A 15,336-nucleotide genomic window follows, 5' to 3' on the forward strand; every position below is an offset into this window, starting at 1 on the left:
GTGGTTTCCAAACTTTAGAGTACATAAACAGTTACTATCCAAGGTGGTTTAGGATAATTTTGACTTAAGATTTTTCCCCCTACACTCTGAGTTTAGAACTTATCACTGTATAAAAGTTCAGGAACAAGACTACCAGAGGGATATTTACCAAAATGTTGGAATCACAATTGATTTTTATTTCCTTCCTTGGGATTTTCTGGGTTTTTTTTTTTCACATTGTTAGATTATAAACATATATTACCTGAGTAATCAGAAAATTAAATGCTGCCTTAAAATCAGTGGGTTAAAAACGTTCCAAAAGATAAAACAAACTATGCCTTGATTTAAAAAGGATTGACTTTAATCATGACCTTCATATTCCTCCCCTCTGCAAGCTCTGATACTGCCCCAGCTGGTACCCCAACACCCAAGGACAGACAGTACATCGTCGCTAGGATACCATGCAGGAAACACTGGCAAGAAAATTATTTTTACATTTTCCTCCTGGGCTGTGCTTATAATAATGCTTAGGAGCTTAGACTAAAGGGTCCAAAATGAAACAGCTACGACCATCCATTAATGGATTTGTCCCCTACACCCAGAACTCGCTACCAAATATTCTTAATAAGCCAAGAACATGTAAGGCATATACCCTTGTTCCTAAGGACCTAAGACTGTTCAGCCTGCTTTTCCCAGCCCCAGTGGTAGGACCAGTAGAAAAAGAACAGGCCATAAACCAGACTGGGCTCAACAACAGCTAGTTGGACGATGTGTGTCTCAGATTCCCCTCTGTTAAGTAGCCTAATGAAGGCTCTACTTTTCCTTTAAGGGACTGGCAATAAAAGCACTAGGACCAAGTGAACAGCAACTCCTCAGCACAGGAGGCCAGTATTTATCGGAAGTATATGCCGGGCCTTCTGTGGGGAGAATGGAGCGAGACAGTTGTGGGTGCCCTGGCACAAGGCTGGCAAACTGCAGCCTGCCTCACATTTCAAGCTTTCCAAGAACCTAGAGAACTCACAAACCAGAGAAAGGAGCTGAGGTGGGAAAGATAACTGTGCTGATTTTCTCCTGTGGCAAAACTCAGGGACTCTTAAGTGTAGGACAAAAGGCAGGTGGAATGAACACTCTAAGCTGGTAGCCCAGGTTTCTCAAAACTTAATAAAGGCAAAACCATGAGGGCAGAATCTGAAGATAAGGGATGCTTGTGTTATTTGGCCACTTTAATTCAATAATTATTTCATCCCCTATCAAGCATTGCAACTTCCCACATTTTCTGCTCAAAACACATGACTTCCAAGCCAGACAGAGCTACCATTAGGTTACATTTTAAATCCACCTAGAGTCTAAAAATGCGAATTTTACTGTTATGATGACTATTAAAACACAGGGCCTTTGTTTAGAGAGTGAACAGAGGGGAGGAAAACCCAAATATCAAGGTCTGGGAATTCTGATCATTCCAGAATTGTTTCTGGGAAGGATATTATCAGAACAAACCTGAATTTTAGAAATAACTTTAACAGGGCTAAATGTTATCAGAAGGCCCACTCTTAAACAACTGTCCAGCCCCTCAAGAAGAGACTGGCCCCCCACAGCCTGGCAATAGCTCAGGGGCAGAAATGAGGCACCCAGCTTCACCTAAGCAGGAAACAGCAAACACACTGGCCAAGGGAGCCAACTTGGACCTGGGACTTGTTGCATAAGGATCCCTAAGACAGAAAAAAGCCTGCTTGCTCCGTGGTTGGAGGCCAAAGGCCACCCAAATGAGAGTTCTGATAAAATTAATAAATAGCTAAATGTATAACTTTATAGATTTTTAATGAATCAAGAAAACCAGACCACAAAACACCTAATAAGCTAGAACACAAGTCTAGGACTGGGATCTTCATACATTCATTTTAATCAGACAAATCTCCAGGTGATTGTTTTTAAAAAGCAGATTCCAGTAGTCTGCCCTTCCCCCACCCCGAGAATCTGGTGGCAAAGGCCCAGCTCTACACTGTAGTAAGCACCTCAGGTGGTTTGGCTGTGTGTGTGATCTGGAACCCACACACTGAAACAGTCAAACCAGGAGGGCCTAATACACCTAATCTTCCCTTTCTAGCAAGAGTCACCCAAGCAGGCTTGAAACAATTCATAATTTAAACTGAATGAATGCAACTGATATACCTCTTGTGAAACCTCAACAAAAGTACAACAGAACTAGGGCATGAGAAAAAATGCCGGACAACAGAAAATACAAGGAAGCACTTAGCACAGAGGAAGTCAATTCTTCTCTCTTAAAGGGATGAGGATGGTGTACTTGTGATGCCTGCCTAGTCTCACCTTGTACTCCTAGGCCAGGTGTGAACTAGCTGAATTCTCCAGTATTCTCACCTAAAAATTCCATGGACTCCACCAGATCGGAGTTAAAATCTGGACTCACCCACTTACCATGGATACATTTTCTCCCCTGAGACACTATTTCCTCAACTCTAAAACATAATTAAAAATACCTACCCCTCCTGAGGAAGAAATAATAAATTTCCTAAGTGCAAGGTAGTTACGTGCTTATGGTTAATGGTGGTCAACATCACTCAATGGATAAACATTTTTAAGGGCTTTCTACAAGTCAGGCTCTGAAGGAACAGAAGATACAGTAGTGACAAAAGAGACAGACAAAAGTACAGATAATAAACAAGTTACAAATAATTTCACAGATTGATGTGTGCTATGAAGAAAACCAACAGTGATATGATAGAGTGATATGGGGCTTCAGGCTATGTACCAGGAAAGGCCATTTTAAATGAGGTATTTACACTATGATCTAGCATGTCAAGCATAACAGGTGAGAATGAACCAAGTACATTCCTGGGAAGGAAGAAGGATAGGAAGGCTAGAACTCAGTGCCCCATGGGGATGAATCTGGGGTGTCCAACAGCAAGGGCCATGGAGGACCACGCAGTCCCTGGTGGGAATTTGATTCCCTTTGCAATGCAACAGGAGGCCATGGAAGGGTTTCGAGGAAAAGATTGTGCCATGAAAAAGGCATGCTCTGATTTGCTTTCTAAAAAGACTTCTGTAGATTTTATATGGACAATGGCCTGGGGATTGAAGACAAATAAAAACCTAGTATTTTTTTAGTGCTTAACTATGTGTTCTGAAGTAGCCAAAGCATTTTGCATGCTCTCCTTCAATCCTCATGGAAAATTTGGATATGAACTCTAATACTACCATCCTGATTTGACAGATGACAAAGCCCAGGCAGAGAGAGATTAAGAACTTCCCCGTCACAGTAAGTGGAGGATGCAATATGAAAGCCCAGATGGTCTGCCTGTCATGCTGCTCCAATGCATCTGCAAAGACGTGGGAAAGTAGACTAGTTACAGAGACCGCTGCAGGGGCACAAGCAAGGGAGGGTGGAGGCTGGCAAGACGGCAGCAGTGAATACACTGAGCTGGGTTCAGTTCTGCAAATGTTTTGTTGGCAGTGGCCAATTCCACTACTGATGGAATTTATAACAGGTATAAAGGAAAGAGGCAAGCAAAGAAGACCCCAAGTTTTTGTTTTGAGCTACAGAGTGGATGCCAGTGCCATTTCCTGAAATGATTAAGCCTCAGGAGAGAACAAATCAAAAGGGGAGGTGAGGCATCGAAATGAATCAAGAACTCTGGAACACAGAAGGCTGAGGTGTGTATCAGACATCCCAGGGGAGAAGTCCCGAAGGCAGCGAGCTGTGGCAGTCTCCACTCAGGGGAGAGGTCGGGGCTGGAGTCACAGAGCAATCTTGCTACCACGTGACTCCTCAGTGCCTGCGTTGGGAGGAAGAGGGAGGAGGGCTCTCCAGCTCCCCACCTCTGGCTGGTTCTAAGAGCAAGGGCAGAGCTGCAGCTCGCACGTGGGGCAGAAAGCCCACCCTCTGGGGTCCACTAACGTCTGCCCAGCCCCATCCTTGGAACCAGATTCCTGGGGGCCCATCTAAGCAGCATTCTTTCAGGATGACCTCCAGCAGGCCGATCTCTGGAAGGCAGCACACAGCGTGGTGGCCCTGGAGGAGAGGTTGAAAGTGGGAGCTTTGGAAGGAAGGCTGTCAGGCTTCTGCTCCCTTCTGCCACTTCAACACTCCTTTTTTTCAGTGGTCCTATCATAGAGGCCCACCGGGGTGTGAATCCCTGGAACTGCTCACAAGGACCTGAGTGCAAAGATAATGAAAGAGTTTCCAAAATAAGCCTCCCACATTCAGGTTTCCCAAGTGAATGCCTGGCATCCAGGCTACAGCATTTCCTTAAAAAAAAAGCAACCTCGCTTGATAAAATACTTTCCCCATTCACACCTTGGCTCAGAGGAAGTGGGTGTGTCTGGAGGTCAGGTAGAGGTTGGAAGGGAAAACAAGGCGATTTTTAAAGTTCAGCTGAAATGTCAGGGAAAATGAAGCACCCCATGTTTACAAAGAGCTTTTCAAAACAGAGAGCAGCTTCCAAATAGCTTTTAAAAAATGGCTACATCAGCTTGTCCAATGAAATGGCTTTTCAGATTAACAGAAATAGTAATAGGCTGTTCTTATCCTCCCTTCCTCCTTAGGTTTAATCTCCTAATATAATTTATACTCTCACTGGTACTGATCGTTTTATTTTTTATTCATATTTTATCCATTTCCAATAAGCTGCCTTCAATCCACTGTGGAATAATATAAAGCACCAGATGCACAGATAATGCAAAGTCCTGACATTCCTGAATAGCAAATTTTCAGATCCATGTAATCAATATAGGTTGCTTGTTGTGGATATGAATTGGAAGTCAGGGCGAGGAAATACCTTAATTAATATGTGAAACACTTTAAATATCTGATCTCCTTATGCTAAAAAGAGAGCATCTGGCAATAACTAATATCTGCATTTCTCATATTTTTCTGTCCCTCAGTTGCCTAAACAATAGTTTATGGAGAAAGTGGGTGACATCTTATGTCCTACATAGGTATAAATGATTTTGTGGCTCTTCCTATTCAAACCAGAAACAACAGCATTCCAGTTTAATAACTGTGCTACTTTGTCTTCCAAATAAGACTGTAAAAGCCACTGAAGGAAATCGGAGGGAGAGTCAATCTAAATCTACCCACAAACAAGGCTGGGATCTGTCTGTCAGTCCTTTTCTGGTATGTGGAGGCAAAGGCAGGTCAATGGCCACGACTATTCTCTGGTGTCCTTCTAAATGTGGAAACAAGCTCAAGAATATGAAGTAACCTGGGAACACAACTTTAGAGACATAAAAATTATTAGGTTTCCTAAATCCCTGACATGAGTCAAAATCCTTACTGAGACTAGTGAGCCAAAGATAGAATCAAAAGCCTCATCACATTTACAAACGTCCCCTTAAGTGCCTTCTTCCGGAAACACTCGAACATAAACCTGAATGTAGCAATTATTCACATCCACATGCGCAGGCAGCGAATGTTTTTGAGGAGTTTCATTCTCCAGGGAGCACAGGAAAGGTATTTTTGACTAGCATTTTTTTATCACCAGAAGTCACTGGAACCAGTATCTTGGCACTCTAGAGCACACAAGTGATGGCAGATGCTCACAATGCTCCCCCTGAGGACTTGCAACCTTGCAGAAGAACAGACAGATCGTGCCTGTTGCAGTTTTAAATGTGTTTAATTGCCTTCAAATTTTTGAAGATTGACACTTCACACAATACACGGTAGGTGGCAACACTGAGTCATGAGAATATCCCATTTGCCAACCTTCCTGTGTAGAGAAAGTTTTAATATAATAATGAACCCCTTCTAAAAATTAGGTCTCTACAAAATATGAGAAAACACACAAAGTAATTAAAAATGCATGCCTGAAAAATTTGGAATCAAATGCACTTCCTGGTATGTTGTCATTTCCCCCCTCTACTCTCCCCATCAGTGGGCAAATCCAATTATTCCTTGAGACAACCGAACTGTGCATCTTTTCTCCCCTTCTCCCTAGTGACTTTAATGAAAATAATACTCAGCTTTCATGCATCTGCATTTCAGGAGACAGTGTGACAAGAGCAATAAACACATTCTCTGTGTGCAGAAACCAGGGAAAATGAGTTTTGAGACTGCCATTGCCAACCCCAGGTGTGGACTTCCTTTCCCCAAACTCAGGAGAGCCTGGAAGGTAGCAGCTGTCAGAAAGCACAATGGCCTGGGCCAGAAATACCCTTACTGCACAGCCCTAACTGCTAAGAGATACGAACCCATAATCCACGCGGACATTTATGGCTCACTCTCAGACACGAAAGGAAAGCGCATGCGCTCTGGGGTCAGGCAGAACTACATTTCTTTCACCAGCTACGTGACTTGGGGCAAGCCGTTTCCCTCCCCTGAGTCTCAGTTTCCCTCATCTTGAATAATGTTTTTCTTCTCTAATGGTAAAACCCAGAAAACCTACTCTATCCGTTTTGCTTTGGCTGCCAGTAAACTCCAACTCAAATATGAAGCTCGGCAGTAACACAGACCCTTAACATATGTGAATTTATATTCTCCCCAACCCCTTGGTTTATCTTCTTCCTCTTGTATTTTCCCTAGCCCTGATTTTAAATTTCTATTTCTGTTTTATCATTATATCTACTGTTCATGGGTCTTTGGTGGAAGGAAGCAGGATACAAACAGACATATTAATACTCTTTCTAAGGCTAAGGGGCTGAGCTGGAAAGAATTAACAGAGTGCCCTTTGTATCCCTGCCTGGCGTGTTACCCCAGAGGCAGAGAAAGACACATGGCTTGGTCCACTTTCATCCAAGCAGTGCATTCCTTGTAGTTTTTGTGATCCAGCACAATAGTGCGTTTTTCCAGAACCCTTTATCGTGTTATATTTCTACCCTAACAAGCAGCTTTCCTTTTGCTCATTTTTCTCTGAAATAGTCACTGACCTATATTTACAGTGAATCTATATTCTAGATATTCTAGGATAGGTGCCCCCACCTTTTTTTTTTTTTACTGTTTTTCTCTGTTTAATAAAGGCAACTCATTAAATATATAATGAGTTTTCCTTTTACACCTCTGAAAGTTATGATATATACATGCAAATCCTTCACCAGACCATATATCACAATTTTTTGGATCAGAAAACAGTCACTCTCCTTTTATAATGAATTGCTGTTCACACATTTGTTTGAAAACAGAATAGAGATGTGAAAGAGGTCATTCACTTTTTTCAGTTTGCAATTTATCTGCATGTCATTTTTTAAAAATAGGATGTTTTATGAATAAAAAGTCCATTTTTGCAGAAAACTGTTCCTCTTCCTGGGAAGATGGGAGTCTTAGATGACACTTAGATGCAATTCCAAGTAGGGCAAATTGGGGTGGTTCTTTTTTGGTCCTGGCCCCCTTTGTATAATACAAACTTTGAAATGTCTCCCTCAGGGAAAAAAATACATAAACACAATTTTGGACAGTGTGAGAGGATTCAAGGTGAAAGTGCATTCATAAACTTCTTAGGCAGAATCTCCCTCAGAGTGGAGCAAATATCTGAGGGTGCCCAAGATGGCAGTGTGGCAAGAATAGTTGAAAAAATATAAATGCAACAAATAGTAACTATATATAATGTAGATAGCAGCTTTGAATGTTAATAGAAAATGAATATAAAAAATTATTTTCTTAATTTGCTTATGTAATTTTTTTTAAGTGTATCAGTTTAAAGAAAAATACTACCTGGCTATTACAAAAATGCAGAGATGGGACAGGAATGCCTGAAGTTGAGAATCCTTAAGTTTAGGGAACACTGCATAGGGGATTCACAAAACTCAAGGTTTGAAACCCTGCACACACACTAAAAGCCATTATACATTTGTCCAAAGCACAAAGAATGCACAGCATGAAGAGTAAACCCTAATGTAACTATGAATATTGGGCCATAATAATGTATCAATGCAGGTTCTCCAAATGTCAATGTACCTCTGGAGTGGGGATGCTGACAGTGGGGGGAGGCCATGTGTACATGCAGGTAGGAGAACTGGGGGAAATCTCTGTACTTTCTGCTCGATTTTGCTGTGAACCTAAAACCACTCTAAAAGTCTTTTTTTAAATATCACTCTCATAAAACTCAGTCAAGACCACTGTTTTTTCCTTTTTCCTCTCATGTTCCTCCAGACCAGCTAGCTTGACAACACATACCCCCATGTCACTCTTATCCCTCCAGGTTTCCCTTCTATTATGAGCCAGAGGATTCCTGGTTTGCTGCAAACACTGTGGCATACGAAGGGGCTGCCCTGCCATAGGCGATGGTGTGGGGCAGAGGGACTGCCTGGGTGACTCAGGCAGTTAACGCACAGGGTGGGCTGACAAAGCCCAGCTGCCATCTCACTGACACCCCGGATCTGCTGAGACCCAGACACCACCACAGGAAGTGGGTCAGAAACCCAGGGAATCAGACAATGGTGCCGGGTCTGCCACAGAGGCAAGAAGGGTAGCGAAGAGCCACCATTCAGACTGTGCAGACCTGTCTTTCCATTCACAATCAGGACATTAAAATCACTCACTCAATGCCTGCCTCCCCATCTGGGCTACAACTTCTAAAAGGAGAAGGACCACTTGTGTCTTCTCAGCCCTGTGTCTCCAGGCCCTGGCACAGTGGCTGGCACATAGTAGGTACTCTGAGGTAATGGAAGAACTGGGCTATTCGGGGGACAGGGAAAAGAAGCAGCACATTTTTTTCTCCTATACCCTCCAGGGACTAGCAGGTGCTTTTTGGACAGAAGATGCTCAAGAAATGGTTCTTCTAAAAGCAAATAAACTGCCTGACATAACCAGTGTGTGTTGTTTTTGTTTTAGATAATTATCACTAAGATAATGCTCATTAAAAAAAAAAGAGCAAATAAATCCAGCAAACACAGTGCCTTTGCTTTTTTCCTGTAGGCAAGTCCAGGGTGGCAAACAAAGCTAGGAGTGATTCAGACCAAAATAAAAAACTGGCTGTGGCTCCCCAGGGCTGGCTGGCTGAGTGGTCCAGACACAGGCGCGCTCCTCCATCAGTCTCCTGGCTCTGAAGTCATTTCAATCTACTCCGTCTGCAGAGAAGGGAGTTTAAGGATGAGTGTGGCGCTGAGACCCAGGTGCTCTCCACTCTCTGGATAAACAATGTGGTGAAGGAGTGAACTGTCTCTCCCCAATTCAACCCTAGTGCCTGACTTCAAGAAGTAAGTACACTCAGGAGAACAGTATTACAGAGTAATATAGGCAATGTCAATGCAAGCACCCCACGTGGCTGGGTGGGTCAGAAAGCCTCTGAGGCCACCAGCTGCCCTTTAGAAACAGGCTTCTCAATGTGTTAGGATGACAGGGTGCCCACCCCTAGGGCTTCCTTACATAGTTGGATCAAATGTTAATGATTAAACAAAGGCTCCTTAATCTCAGAGCTAGAAGCAGTCTTAAAAACCACAAACCAAGGCCTACCCCTCTGCAACATCCCCACTGCCAGCTTGGACGCTCGCAATGATGAGGGACTCACTATCGCTCAAAGAAGCACACTCCATCTTTGGGTAGCTCTACTGAAATCCTGGAACTCTACTGTTTTTCTCTGAAAAATATGGCTCAGGAACAACCCAGCCCAGGGAGTGGGATGCCACAATGATTCAATGTCCCCTTTGACCAGCCTGGGGAATTTTTAATTTAGAACCACTGACTTCAGAATCTCTAGAACTAGAAGTGATGGCAATAACTGCTTTTACACGAGGCTTATGATGAGTCAAGCACATGCAGAGCTTTGCAGGCATTATTTCACTCAATATTCACAACATTTAATGTTCATGTTGTCCTTTGAGCAAGATATTACTCATCAACTTTTCTACATGAAGCACTGAAGTCTCGGAGACTTGCCCAATGTCACACAGTGAAGAGGCAGGTATGATAGGAATGAGACCCAAAGTTTTGTATTTCTTTGTTTTGTTTAGCAGAACTCCTTTAAAAAACTACCTTACTGTCAAAATCCGATAAATAAAAGCAGTACTGAGTATGAAGCCTCTTAAGGCAGTGACATACTCTGATAATTCTAATAAATACACTTTGAATTCCTCCATTGAAGTACCTCTCAAAAGGAGTTTTACTGCTTCATTCATTGCTGTGCCCAGTGCTTAAAACAGTCCCTGGCACATGAAAGACACTCAAAAACGATTGCTGATTGAATGAATTCAGTGTTCACAGAGTGTTTAGTGTCTTCCAGGCATTGTTTGAAGGACCTTACAGGTCTTGGGTTCAATTAAGCCCCATATTACAGATGAGGAAACGGAGGCACAGAGAGGTCAAGTATGTTTCCCAAGGTCACACAGCTAGTAATTAGTAGAACTTGAATTCAATCTGGGGTCAGGCTTTGTGTCTTTTTAACTGTATTGAACCATTCTAGTCCCTCGGTTTATAACAGGAGAAAGATCTGAGGCCTATAGGAGAGAGACTTGTTTGCCCCAGAAATAGTTAATGGACCTTGACAATCAGCTGGGCTTTTATTATCAACCTCAATGTACCCCTGATGTCCTGCCTTTTTATTCCTCATAATCTTGCCAGGAAGTAGAAGCAAGAGCTTTTAGCACTGCCACTTTAGAGATGAAGAAAGTGCTCTGAATTCTCAGGAATGCTGCCCTTTAGAGAGAAATTCAGCAACCAGCACCCACTCCAACTTGGCCACTGCTTAGGAGGTAAATCTGCTTTTCTCAACCTGGCTGTATGAGTGCCTGGCTGGGCCTCACACACTGTAATCACGAGCAGCATCACGGGGAGAAAGAGAAAGCAGAAGACTAGGGAGAGGGCAAATTGATTAGGAAAAAGGGTAAGTGATGTTTCATTGCCATTTCATACCAGTTTCATCCCAGCCCACAGTTAAAAAATGAGTTGCAGGGTCCACTATAAACTGCTGTCTTCTGGGCTCTGCACCTCTGCAATAAAAATCCAGTCTGAGCAAAGTCATTTCTCCACTTAGGCTGTCTTCCGGCCCCTCCTAGAGATGTTAGAAGGCTCACTTAAAATAGCAGATAAGCCACAAATTCCCTTCAGACCGATATCATGAAATTCCCCTTTCATGGTGCTTAAAAAAAAAGCAACAGTGATCATAATACCACTGGAGTGTTCAAGGTCAAGTTAAATGATTCAGAATAACTGATGACCATTTCAAATGCAAAACCCACCTTTTGAATTTGAAAAGAGTAAACACTGTAAGCTTTTGAACTGGCCCCAAGAATAACTTAAAACCTAAAGCAGCCCTGTCTAATGAAATATGGGGTGAACCTCCTATACAATTTTAAACTCTCTACTGGCCACATTGAAAAGGGTAAAAAGAAATTGATGAAGTTAATAATATCCTTTAACTCAATATTTCCAAAATATTACAATTTTCAACATGTAATCAGTATAAAAAGTATTACTGATATGTTTTACATTCTTTTTTTAATATAAAGTCTTGTAAATTTGGAATGTATTTCAAATTCACAGCATATCTCAATCCAGATCAGCAGAATTTCGTTACAAATAGGCACATGTGGCTAGTGGCTGCCTTTTAAGACAGCACAGACCTCAAGCTTTCAAGTCCTAATCATAAATGCCAGATGAGTCTCTCCCTCTGCCTAATACAGGAAAATGTTAAGATAAACCAGAGCTTTTGATAAGAGACTGTTTGCTGTTAGGCCAAACCACCGGGTCTTCCTCCTTATTTCAAACATTAAGCATCAGAATCAACTGAAGTCTTAAAAGATAAATGTGTGTGGTGGTAACTTCTATTAAATCATTAGGGGAAGGAGTGAAGCTGGAAAGAAGGGATTATTATAATGAATAAATAGGAATGGTAGTCCCTTACATTTACAGAGCCCACAGAGAAGCACAGACTCACCATCTCATCACATACCCACACCTGATAACCCTGGATTTAGGACAGCTTAGTGACCAGGAGGTCACCCACGTAGACAGATGCAGCACCAGCAGAAACAAAGCCCAGGGTTTGGCCACAGAGTCCCGGGTTCTCTACCAGCCGCAAAGCATAATCGCCGGGAGGCACTTATTTAAAACATACACTTTCAGCCCCGCCCAGATACACTGGAACAGTTTGGGGAGGGGAGAAAGGCAGGACCCCAGAATCTGTATTTTTAAAACATTTCCACTTATCATGGTAAGCATTTCCTAATACATATAAACGTCCAATCACTATGTTGTACACATGAAACTAATATGTATCAACTATATCAGTTTGCTATAAAGTTTTTTAAGGCATTTTCCAGGTGATTCTGACGTTACTCACACTGGGAAGGACCACACCAATCCACCTTGCATGCACTGAAATGCCTCTCCTTTACAAAAACCCACATGAAAGAACCCATGACAAAACAGGGTGCTATTCTCCACCCAGGAGGTGTCTTTCACCAAAATGAACTGTTGGTGTTTATCCCTTTCACTTATGCTGAGGCATGTTACAACAGACCAGTGTCTAAGACTTGCTGAATTCATGCAGAGCAAATTGTTGGAGACCTTTTTCTCTGCATTGTCAGTGACTCCTTCCAAGAATCCTGGAGAAAGTTTCTTCTCTGACTTTAATAATAATTACAATAGCTAATATTTAATGAAGTTGCTATATTCCACAAATAAACATTATCCCATTTAATCCTTAACAACAGACCTGTGAGGCTGGCGCTATTTATGCCTTACCCAGTTTACAGATGAGGAAGCTGAGGCTCACAAGACGTAATACTTTTAATCAAGTTTAATTTGAGGTAGTTCTGTATAAAAAGCTTCACTTACATTAATCCTAATACTAGATATCACTAGGTTTCTTTCCTGAACCTAGCATGTTCTGATCTTACAAACTCTGTGACTGACCAATAATAGATCCAGTTCACCTTTACACAGGTGCCCTTCTCTATTATCCCACAGCCCACCAAACTTGCTCCTGTTCTTGGCTGCCCTCTGCCTGCTCCAACAGCCTGAGGGTTCCTTAAGGATTGTACCTCTTTCTGACATACGTATCTGGGAACTACACAAAGCTCTGCACTTGGTGAGTGTTGGATGGATGGATGGATGGATGGATGGATGGATGGATGGATGGATGGATGGATGAATGGGTAGTTGTAAGGGGTAGGTGGTTGGATGAGTGGGTGGGTAGATACAAACCTGACAGGAAGGGAAGGAGACCTAGATCACTGGACTTTATCAGCTGAATAAATGGAAGCTCCATAAGGTTTCTAAGCAGGGGACAGGATAGACTTTGATTTAGGGGTATCTGGCTCTTCCTGGAGGTGAGGGGCTACAAGGAGACATGTAGTCAGGGGAGAGGAGTTGGAAGGTCCTGATGCGGAGTGTGGGTTGTTGTCAAGGATTAAATGTTTGTTTGTGGAATATAATAACTGTTCATTAAATATTGGCTATTTTAATTATTATCAAAGTCAAAGAAGAAACTTTCTCCAGGATTCTTGGAGGGAGCACTGAAAATGCAGCCCTCGTCCTGCTGGAGACTGAAAGGCAGGCAGGGGAGCTGCAGCCACGGGAGCTGGAGTCCAGTCAGCCTGGGGCTGAGGCTGCCAGGTTTTCTCCCAAACACTCGAGTCACTGGATAACAGTCCTGAGCCCTCCTTCCTCACTTCACAAGGCAAGACTCCATCAGACTTCAAGCGAGGGAAGCTCTGAAGGGAGGAACGCACAGCACCAGAACGCACAGGCTCTATTAGAAGGCAGTTCCAAAGGAATCAGGGATGTGGGCCTGGAAAAATGCTTGCTCATGGGCCCAGGAGGGGCCTGGTCAGGAACAAAAGCCCTGCAAAGTTTCTCACTTTCACTCTCTGGCCTCAAAGGACAGCACTGCTTTGTTCTCTCATTTAGGTCACTCTTCCTCTGGGCCTTGTTTTTAAGGGAAAAAGCATTCCCTGATTTGCGACCCAGTCTGCCCACGACCCAGCCAGACAGCAATCAGCCAGATTCCCTCCACTGGGGTTTCCTCCGCTTCCTCATTCAAGGGGAAGCCAGAACCTCTACTGTGGGAAAGGTCCTCCCTTTCCCGGGTCCTCCTCAAGGGGGCAGCAGGAACCATCTGTGGACCCTCCCACGCTCCACTTCAGGACGCTCCTGCCGCTGGCGCCCGCGGCCATCGTCCTGCTGGAGACAGAAAGAGGGGCAGAGTCAGGCAGGGAAGCTGCACCCATGGGAGCCGGAGTCCAGTCAGCCTGGGGCTGAGGCTGCGAGTCACTGGATAATGGTCCTAAAGGGGACTGCCCCCCGCCCCACCTGCCAGAGCCCCCCCTTGAAGTGTGAGCCCTCCTCCATCAAACTTCAAGTGAGGGAAGAGGATAGGAACTGTGAAAGTTGGACACCAAATATTTTTAGGATTTGGGAATCCCTGAGATTTTTGTGTTGATGTTTTTGATGGGTTCAAAGAATCTCACTTCAAGTGTCTCCCAAGAGGTACACAGAATTGAGATGCACAGAGGGTGCCATAAACCTGCCCATATAGCCTGACTTCTATGCCTAATTAGAATGGCAAAGCAGGGTATTTGAAGGCAATCAGGTTTTGAAGTGAAATTTCTGTATAAAACAGCAGAGTACTCATTACTGACAGGCCCCAGCTTGCTGGGGGTCTTAGTGAGCTGTCTGTTACACTTGGGCCGACAACACACACCCACCATGCAGAGCAGACCTGGGGGAACACATCCTCAGTCACCTCTCTTCTCTGTATTTTCCTCTCTACTGATCAAAGTGGAGGAAGGAGGAGTCATTGTCAAGTTCAAAAACCCCCATCCCAGCTGAGGAATTCGCAGGCCCCTACTCCCTGAGTGAAAGGGCTAAGTGATTGGGTTATGGGGCTGATGGTTACCAAATGGGGCAGCTGCGGGAGCCCCATGGGACAGGGGAGCTACAGCATTATCGAGCCCCTCTGGTGACTGCTGAGCTGGCTACTATTTTCTCAACTAGTGGGCTGTAAAAACACACCAGAATGTATCAGATGCCCTGCATTGCCTCACCCTCACTTCCCTCACACCAGGCAGGGGACAGCAGTCATAGCAATGAGGGAAAAAGGAGGGTAAGACAGTCTCTGCACAAATTCTTAGGTTCACACACACAGCTGGGTGAGCTGGGAAGCAGAATGAAGGAGAGGGATACAGATAGACACATCAGTCTTTCCAGCAAGTTCACAGGAGCTGGAGATTTTTTTTTAAAGGGCACAGAAACTTGAAACAGGTAGATACTTTCTCACATCAAATGTGCATGGAAGTGTTTTAGGACTTGATTGTGAGCTCCAAGGTTCCCACGGCCCTCTCCTCGAAGCCTTTCCTCAACTCTCCCACACCTAAGGAACATCCTCAACACAGAGAACAGCAGGCCCTGCAGGCCAGGTCCACACGGATGCCCGCACTCCAGCCTGCGCAGCGTCATCTTGGGCACGGGAA

General features: G+C 43.8%; 1 protein-coding gene across 11 annotated transcripts in view; it reads right to left on the reverse strand.

The window, feature by feature from the left end:
- Nucleotides 1–15,336, reverse strand: part of PLEKHA7 (pleckstrin homology domain containing A7) — a 199,901-nt gene that overhangs the window by 129,009 nt on the left and 55,556 nt on the right. The window lies entirely within an intron of this gene.

The sequence above is a fragment of the Manis javanica genome, chromosome 11 (genome assembly GCF_040802235.1).
Source record: "Manis javanica isolate MJ-LG chromosome 11, MJ_LKY, whole genome shotgun sequence".
NCBI lineage: Eukaryota > Metazoa > Chordata > Mammalia > Pholidota > Manidae > Manis > Manis javanica.